Source organism: Chinchilla lanigera, unplaced genomic scaffold (genome assembly GCF_000276665.1).
Source record: "Chinchilla lanigera isolate Chin_1 unplaced genomic scaffold, ChiLan1.0 scaffold00188, whole genome shotgun sequence".
Taxonomy (NCBI): Eukaryota; Metazoa; Chordata; class Mammalia; order Rodentia; family Chinchillidae; genus Chinchilla; species Chinchilla lanigera.
The window spans coordinates 317,076-326,522 of NW_004955589.1; the positions used below are offsets into that span (position 1 = coordinate 317,076).

At 35.4% G+C, this 9,447-nt stretch overlaps 1 pseudogene; it reads left to right on the plus strand.

Moving 5' to 3' along the window:
- The first annotated feature begins 1,344 nt into the window (after nucleotides 1-1,344).
- Nucleotides 1,345-2,116, plus strand: LOC102023761 (annotated as a pseudogene).
- Nucleotides 2,117-9,447: the final 7,331 nt, after the last annotated feature.

A 9,447-nucleotide genomic window follows, 5' to 3' on the forward strand; every position in this document is an offset into this window, starting at 1 on the left:
ACACACACACACACACACACACGATAGCTAAGATAATTTTACTAATTTCTATTTATTCACTGAAAGGAATGGCTTGTGCTTATAGTGTTTGGTCAATTTTGCATATCTATATCTTGTAATCTGAGCAATTACTTTGAAGATAACAATATGCAATATAACCATTGTTAATTTCCTATTATCTTGTTTTGAAATTCTGTATCATTTTTTTTTCACTTTAAAATAAAAAAGAGACCCAACTAAAAGAAAAAACTACAGGCCAATATTCTTAATGAACATAAACACAAAATTTCTCAACAGGATACTAGTAAATAGAATGCAACACATCATTAAAAATATTAAACATCAGAGCTGCAAAGATGGTCCAACATCAAAGACTCAAATCAGTAAATGCAATACATTTGCATTTAATGCAAATCCGTGCAAAGATGCAAATCAGTAAATGTAATACATCACATAAACAGAAGCTGTGGAGAAGAGCATTCTACAGTTTACCTTTCAATATATTACCTATTTGGGACTTTGAGCCTGACCAAGCCATATGATTGTTTAATTCTGGAGAAAATCTAGCAAAAGCATTAGTGTAAAAGAAAATGATAACAGGACCTTAGTCCCTGTGGAATGCCACTGGGGCCACATTAGATGCTTTGCTGAAATATACCCAAATTAATGATAACATGATGGCTAACTAAGTCCAGTCTCATTCCTGAGATAATTAAGTTGTATTGTCCTCGCTAATCCTGTTAATTATTCCTCCCATTTGCCCGGTTGCTGCTTTTTCTTTGTATCCCAATAAACAGCTAAAGCAGATTGTAGTCAAGGCTTCAGTCCTAGAGGCTACAGCCCCCTGGTCCCATAACTTTGTGTCTCTTGCTTTTCTTTTCATCAGCAGCACCTCTCGTTCTTGGGACCTGTCACCCCAGACAGAAACTGACTATACACCAACAAGAAGCAAGGACAAAAACCACATGATCATATCAATAGATGAAGAAAAGGCTTTGGTCAAAATCCAGCACTCCTTCATGATAAAAACCCCAAACAAATTAGGTCTAGAAAGAGTGTACCTAAATGTGATAAAAGCTATATATGACGAAGCCATGAAAAACATCATACTAAATGAGGAAAAACTGAAAACATTCTCACTAAAATCAGAAACAAGAAAAGGATGGCCACTGTCATCACTGCTATTCAACAAACTACTTGAAACATTGGCCTAAGCAATCAGAAAAGAGAAAGAAATAAAGGGATACATATAGGAAAGAAGTCAAACTATCATTACTAGTACCGTGACTACATCCTCTCAACCCACTCACTCATGCACCCTTCTTCCCTGTGCTTGGCTGTGCCATGACCTTGGCATTGGCTGCATTGGTGACAGTGGAGCCAGCTTGTGGCAGCTGGTATCAGCTGCAGAATGAAGAAGAGCCTGAGGAGCCCAAACAGGTAGCAGGTGATGTTTCTCTACCTTACAGCAGGATCTCTGCTAAGAGTGAAGCACATTTTGACTACAAAGACAAGTCTGCATTTCCAAAACCTCCATCTTACAATGTGACTACAACACAGCCCAGTTGTGATGAAGCCAAGAGAACCAAGGCTAAAGCTTTGGTTCCTGGAAGAGATGAAGATTTTGTGGGTCAGGATGATTTTGATGATGCTGACCAGCTGAAGACAGGAAATGATGGGATTTTCATTTTAACTTTTTCTCATAGCATTCCTCTTCAGCTGGATTGGATTTTTCCTGTCTTTTTGCCTGACCACCTCAGCTGGGGGAAAGTATGGGTCCATCTCAGGATTTGGTCTTTCCCTTATTAAGTGGATCCTGGTAGACAGGTTTTCCACCTATCCCTCAATACTTTGATGGTCACTACTGGCTCTGGAGGATGTTCCTGGTATAGGCTTTCTCCTGTTTTTCAGAGAATTTCTCAATTATGCAAAAGTTTGGAAGATACCAGAAACTTTCTCAAACCTCTCCAAGACCAGAGTTCTCTTTTATTTATTAAATGTGTTTTCTGGAAAACACCTTCCTACATTTATGAATTTCCTCTCAAGAAGCAAGAGAACACCTGCAGGGAGTGAATCAAGTGCAGAAGAGAGGATAATCACCTGTTTTAAAAAATAAAGTACTAGGGGCTGGGAATTTAGCTCAGTGGCACAGTTCCTGCCTGGCAAGCACAAGGTCGTGAGTTCGATTCCCAGTACCAGAAAAAAAAACAAAAAATAAAGTACTTCTGAAAAAGCTCATTTCTATTTGTTCCTAGGTGTAAATTTTTAATAGTTAATGCAGAAGCCTATAATCATTAAATCATTAGTGGTTAATATTTGAAAACACTCTTGAAATCAAGTCTATGATGACTTAATTGTACCTTATGTATTGTTTGTAATTACTTTATATAGCATGAGCCATGTCCCTATAGTCAGTAGGGATCAATCTTGCTTTTTTCATCCTCCATTTCAAAAAAATGAATATGAAATTAAAGATTTTAGTGTAAGATATAAAGCCGGTTACTATAAAGGGGTTTTCTCAAAAAGTTAATACTTTTTTTATGATTGCATTTTTGCTCATGATCCATATTTGCTGTTAAAATTAATCTGTTGTACTATGTGTGAACACCTGGAAACAAAATCATAGTGTAAAATACATTTAAGGGATGGTCAAAAAATACATTCTTAATTGATAAATAAGCATTAATCTTTTATAGTCTATATTCAAAATTTTATACTACCTTATTGTCCTGTGGTGTGTACCTAAGGAATTCAAAAAGTGTTCTTACTGCATAAGTAGAAAGGACAAAGACAAATACAGCTTAATTACTAAAATGTAATTCTTGATAGCCTATATTTCCTTGCAATCTGTATAATTACAGTCACAAAAGATTACCCAAAAGATTAAGTAACTAGGACAAAGAAATAATTAACTTGGAACTTTTGAGATGATCCCTAGCATATTGTACTACTCATTTTTACAATATGTTAGCAGAAGTCAATGAATTAGAAATGTAGAATAGCGTGTTTTCTGCCTAAGTGGCAGTTCACCTTGGTTTGCTATATTACAACTGTAAATGCAGCAGAGATTAATAAATGACTCTTGTGTAGCACCTTTAAAAAAGAAAAAATTATCATTATTTTCAGGTGATGTGATACTCTACATAGAAGACCCAAAGAATTGCACCAAAAAAAATCTTAGAATTAATGCCCAATCTCATCAATGTAACAAAATACAAAATCAACCCCCAAAAGCAGTAACATTTATGTACATCAATAATTAACATATTGAGAAAGAAATTGTGAAAATAATACCATTCACAATAGAATCAAGAAAAATTCAGTATCTAGAAATTAACCTAACCAAGAGAGTGAAAAATCTCTGCAATGAAAATAACAGTACTCAAAAAAGGAGATTGAAGAGGACATCAGGAAATAGAAACATGTCCCCTGCTCCTGGATAGCAGAACCAATATAGTTTAAATGGCCATACTTCTAGAACTGTTACACAGATTCAACCCAATCCCAATAAAAATACCAACAGCATTTTTCATATACCTAGGAAAAACAATCTGAAAATTCATATGGAACAAAAAGAGACCCAGCACAACAAAAGAAATCTTGGACAACAGGAACAAAGCAGGAGACATCACAATACCTCACTTCAAGGTATACTACAAAGCAACAGTGATTAAAAACAGGGTGGTACATGCACAAAAACAGAAGTGTGGATCAGTGGAAAAGAATAGAGGATACAGAAACATCTCCAGACACATTCAGCTATATAATCTTCATCAAAGGGACCAGAAACATATTTTGGAGGAAAGGTAGCCTATTTAACAAATGGTACTGGGAAAATTGGCTATTTGCAGAAGACTGAAGCTGAACTGACATCTCTCACCTTGTATTAAACTAAAATCAAAATGGATCAAAGATTTAAACATCAAAACAAAAACATAGGATTATTGAGAATAAAATAGGTAAAAATACTCAAAGTCTTAGGTATAGGCAAGGATTTTCTGAACAGAACTCCAATTGCAAAAGAAGTAACAAGAATCAACAAATGGGATTATATCAAATTTAAATCCATCTGCACAGCAAAGGCATCACTTAGTAGAGTGAAGAGACATCCTATAGAATAGGCAAAATATCTGCCAACTATACCCCAAACAGAGGACTAATATCTAAAATATATAAAGAACTATCAAGAAATAGGCAAGCGAAGTGAATAGACATTTCTCAGAAAATGAAGTACCAAGGGCCTACAAATATATGGAAAGATGTTCATCTCTGGGCAGAAGATGTTCTCTCTGGCCAGAGAAATGCAGATTAGAACAATGCTCAGATTTCATTTTACTTGAAAAAAAAAACAATCATTAAGAAATCAAAAAATAATGAATGTTGGCATGACTGCAGTGAGAAAGGAAACCTCCTACATGGCTGTTAGAAATGCAAACTACTACAACCATAATGGAAATCCATACAGAAATTTCTCAAAAAACTAAAATGAGAAACTCCATTTTACCCAGCTATTCTTCCAATCATCTTTCCAAAAAAGCTAAGGACACCCCATTACAGTGGCACAAGCATACCAATGTTTTTAGCAGCACAAGTCATAATAGCTAAATCCTGCCTGTATGACCATCAACAGAGGAACAGAAAAAGAAAATGTGGTATCTATACATATAGAATATATATATATATATATATATATATATACATATATATATATACATATTTTTCCGCTAAATGTTTTTAAATGTATTACTTCTGTTCACAAGAAATCTGGAATTTTGGATGGTGTCACCCTAACTTCCCTTTTTCTGGATAAAGAAATAAAACATAGAACAGTCCACAAACTTGCCTAAATTCAGATAATTACTAAAGTTCAGAATTGGGACCATATAAACTTCCTTGTTGGTTTATTCAACAATTAATTCTTGGCCACCTAATGGGTACTAAAAGAAAATCTTGTAACATAAGTATAAATACACAGTACAGGTTAATTTTAGAAGGGCCTGAATGCACTATTAAGTACTTAGAGAATCATGAAACCATTTTTCTATTTAAATACAAAATAATATGTTGGCTATAACAAATATCAACTATTTCATTTACAAAAGTATGCTTAATAAGAATAGCTACAAGATATTCATCATGGGGCTGGGGATGTAACTCAGTGGCACAGCACCTGCCTGGCAAGCGCAAGGTTGTGAGTTCAATTCCTGATACCGGAGGGGGGAAAAAAAAAGATATTCATCATATTATGACTCATAATATGAAAAACTGGAATTATAATATCCAAACATAGATGATTATATATACTCTAGTACACTGTATGATGGAGTTCTGGGTACATATCCAAACATGTAGAAAAATGTTTAGTCAACTGGAAAGTTGTTCATCATATAAAACAAAGAGAAAATTTAAAAATATCTAAAACAAAATGTAAACACTGCTGATATATAAGTGATGGAGGTAAATTTTCAACCCAGATTATCTATTTGTAACTTATGTATTTTTTCCCAATAAATTTTTTCTAGAAAAGCTAATCACTGTAAAGAATCTATGACTCATTCTCTCCCTTCAGGTAATTAAAATGTATTGGGAAGATACAAGTTATAGATATAAAATGCTTATTAAGTAACAAGTAGATGAGTGTTAACTTCTCTTCTATATATTCTATAATTAATATTCATATTTAATATTACTTTATAAGATAATTCTGAATGTAAATAACGTATCAAATAGTACAAAAAAGCTTACTATAAAATGAATAAGTGTCCTGCCCCATATTTCTTCAATTTCAGTATTATTCCTCAGAGAAAAACTATATTATTTATTTTTATTCTTCAGGCAGTAACCCCTGGTAATAAAAATTAACAATTTTAAATTATATTTCTGCTGTGATTGATGAAGTTTTAAATCACTTACACTACCTCTCTTCTCCCTTTCTCACTGTTGTTTTAATTATATTATTCTCCTAACTCTAAATAATTTACTTGTTTTGCTTTTCCCATTAACTTTTTCATAGTCTCACTTACCTTTAGATTTCTGACTACAATCAAATCTGCCACAATTTTTCCAATGAGAGACTCTTAACACTTGAAAGCTAAAGAAAAGTCTATATTGTTAGGTTAAGTACACAGTTACAGAAGTAAGTTTGCCCACTTACCAAAACTGTGTTCCCTACTTACAAGTTTTATAACTTTGGGTAAATTTTTGACCTCTATTTTCCTTGTCTGATGTTCTAAGATTTTCATAGATAAACTTGGGTGAACATTTTTATGAGCCTTTAAAACTCTGAAGTCTCTAGGAAAACTCCATTAATTCTTTGCTAAATGTTATTTTTCATTTTTTTCTCTATTTAATATTTTTGATGTTCCCATTAGTGGAAAGCAAGTTAACTATATGTTTCTTATAATTATGTTTCTGAAACATAGTATGTTTCTTAAAGTTAATTATATGTTTCTTATCCTTTCTTCTGCCATTAACATTTCTTTCTCTTTTTAAATTCTAAAACTGTATTGTTTGATAAGGTAGTCACTATCAACATTACTATTTACATTCAAATTTACACTAACAAATATTAAATAAAAATTTAATTCCTCAGTCACAGTAGTTACAAGTACTTAATAGATATAGCATTATATAGATATAATGACTACCATGTTGGTTGGTGCAAATAGCTAGTTATATTTTTTGTCCAATTTTGCATGCATATATCTGGTGAAATGAACAACTAATTTGAAGACAATATGCAATATAACAAATGTTGAATTTCTATCATCTTGTTTAGTGAAATTCTGTATCATTTTTAATGCTTTTTATTATTTTTTATTCTCTTTAAAAAATAAAGTTATATTAGTTAACACTATTCCAGAAGATTTTGTGTATGTTGGGACTTTCTATTATTAATTTTTAAATTTTATGTAACTTTTAACCTATACATACATTTTTGTTCTCCAATTACCCCTTTTTAAAGCACCTGATCCTGTTGTATTTAATCTCCTTAGAGTTATTTTAATTCTATTTTAATTAATAAATATAAGTGGTAGATATTTATGGTGTACAATGTGATTCTTTGATATTTCTATAAATTGTGGGCCAATTAAATCAAAATAATTAATGTATCCCTTACTTCACATATTTATCATTTTTGTAGTGAAAACATTTAAAATCTACTCCTAACAATTTTCAAGTATATAATACAATATTATTAACTATAGGCATCATTCAGTACAACAGATCTCCAGAAGTATTGGTCCTGTCTAGTTGAAACTTTGTACCCTTTGACCAACACATACCAATTAACATGGCTAGACATTATTATAATATGTTTACACTGGCCATTGTCAAAAGGTTAAGTTTTCTATGAGAAAAATAATAAGATTTCATTAAAAGATGCTGTTGGTACAAAACTAAATTAAGGGAGAAACATAGCTGTGATACTCATTGTTGCTAAATTCATAGTGAACTAAATGTATTCATACCTTCCAGGGGTACCCATCTTTTAAGATATAAAACCAAGACTGTTTATGATAATAACGTCTTTAGATTCAGATATATGCCTCTCTCTTGTGCCCCAGCTACTTGTGATAAGAGGCACGTCAAGCCAACATGAGGTCACCAGTCAAATTACAGTTTAAAACTTATGTGGGGTGCACTAGTGTAAGACCTGAAAGAGTGAGTAAAAACTAGGAGGTATGATAGACATTGTGAAATGAAAGGAAAATGCTCAAAAGTAAAGGGCAACTGGGGTGTGGGAAAAAAAAAGAAAAAGAAGGGGAAATTATGTAAGTATGTATATACAGGATAGCTAACATAGTTGTACTACTGTCTTCTATTGCTCTACAGAAAGGAACAGTTAATGATTACTTGTTTGATCAATCTTGTATGTCTCTATTTGTTTTCCTGAGAAGCCACTTTGATGATATCAATAAGTAATACAACAACCATTGTTAATTTCCTACAACTTTGTCTGTAACTGTTTTGTTTGTATTTATGTTATGCTATTATGTAAATGGATGTCTGTTTGTTAATATGTTTTCTTTCTTTTATTTTTTAAAATAAATAAAATAAAAAATAAAACTTATATGAGGTGTACATTATACATGTGTCACTACACTTAGCAAGGCTCAGGCACCAAGCAGTCTAAACAATGTCACACACTAAAAATTAAAGTCTAGACATTATAAGCTTCTAACATACATTTCTAGACAGGTGCATTGTCCTTGTTTGGCATCCTATTGAAGGACAATAAATTAGGTGAGAATTTCTTTATATCATTTAATGTCTGGTGACCAGATAGAGATGTTTGACTAAAAAGGCTATTCTAGGCACACGGGGAGCCATGGATGGGGAGCGCCGGTCTTCTGACCAGATGGCTCCCTGCCTCATAGGCCCCCAGAAGGAGGGTCTCCGGCGCATGGGGAACCACAGGCAGGGAGTGCTGGTCTTCCGAATGGCTCAATCCCTGCCTGGTAAGCGCCCAGAAGGAGGGCCTCCAACGCACAGGGAGCCACAGGTGGGGAGCACCAGTCTTCTGGCTGGCTCCCTCCCTGCCTCGTAGGCGCCCGGAAGGAGGGCCTGCAGCACACGGGGAGCCACGGGTGGGGAGCGCCGGTCTTCTGACTAGCTGGCTCCCTGCCTCATAGGCACCCAGAAGGAGGGGCCCAGGTGCACGGGGAGCCACGGCTGGGGAGCGCAGGTCTTCCGACTGGCTTGCTCCCTGCTTCGTAAGCGCCCGGAAGGAGGCCACCCGGTGCAGAGGGAGCCATGCAGCAGCAAGCACTGTTGTACGCTGGCCCTCAGGCCAGCCCCTGCCACTCAATTGAGAACAACCATGACAGAGAAACAATGACACAATTGGCCCACCATGCACTGGCTGTAGATGCCCACCCACGGACGTGTGTGAACCATTCAAACATGGAGAAACCCCTAGGAATACACGCCATGCAACGGGTCACTCTTGCTCCTGCCATTGAGAACTAGAAAGGTCCAGAGTCAGCGGAGGAGCAGCTGCTGAACAAGCACTCAGAGAACATGAGAATGCAGACTAAGCCCCTGAGGAGTCAGAGGTCCTGTGGACTGGGGTCATGAGAGTTGGTCAGAAGCTGTAAACCAGGAGGACCTTGCACAATACCTGCGGAGACTCCCTGGAAGCCATTCTTCCCCTGACAGTACAGGCTGTGGTGGAGCTCTGGAGAAGTCTGCAGCAGGATTTCTGCTGCCTGTGCTGACAGTTGGGGAGAGGACACTAACTGGTTGTGGGGTCTCAATGCGATGGGAGGTTAGAGAGAAAATGCTACAAAAAATGGCTTTCACCTCAGATGGCTCACTTGATTTTTGACAACCCTTAGGCTGTAACTACTTGTTAGATCCTTCTTGTGTATCTCTGTCTTCCTAAGAAACCACTTCGAAGATACCACCATGTATTACAGCAGCCATTGATATTTTCCTACTAAT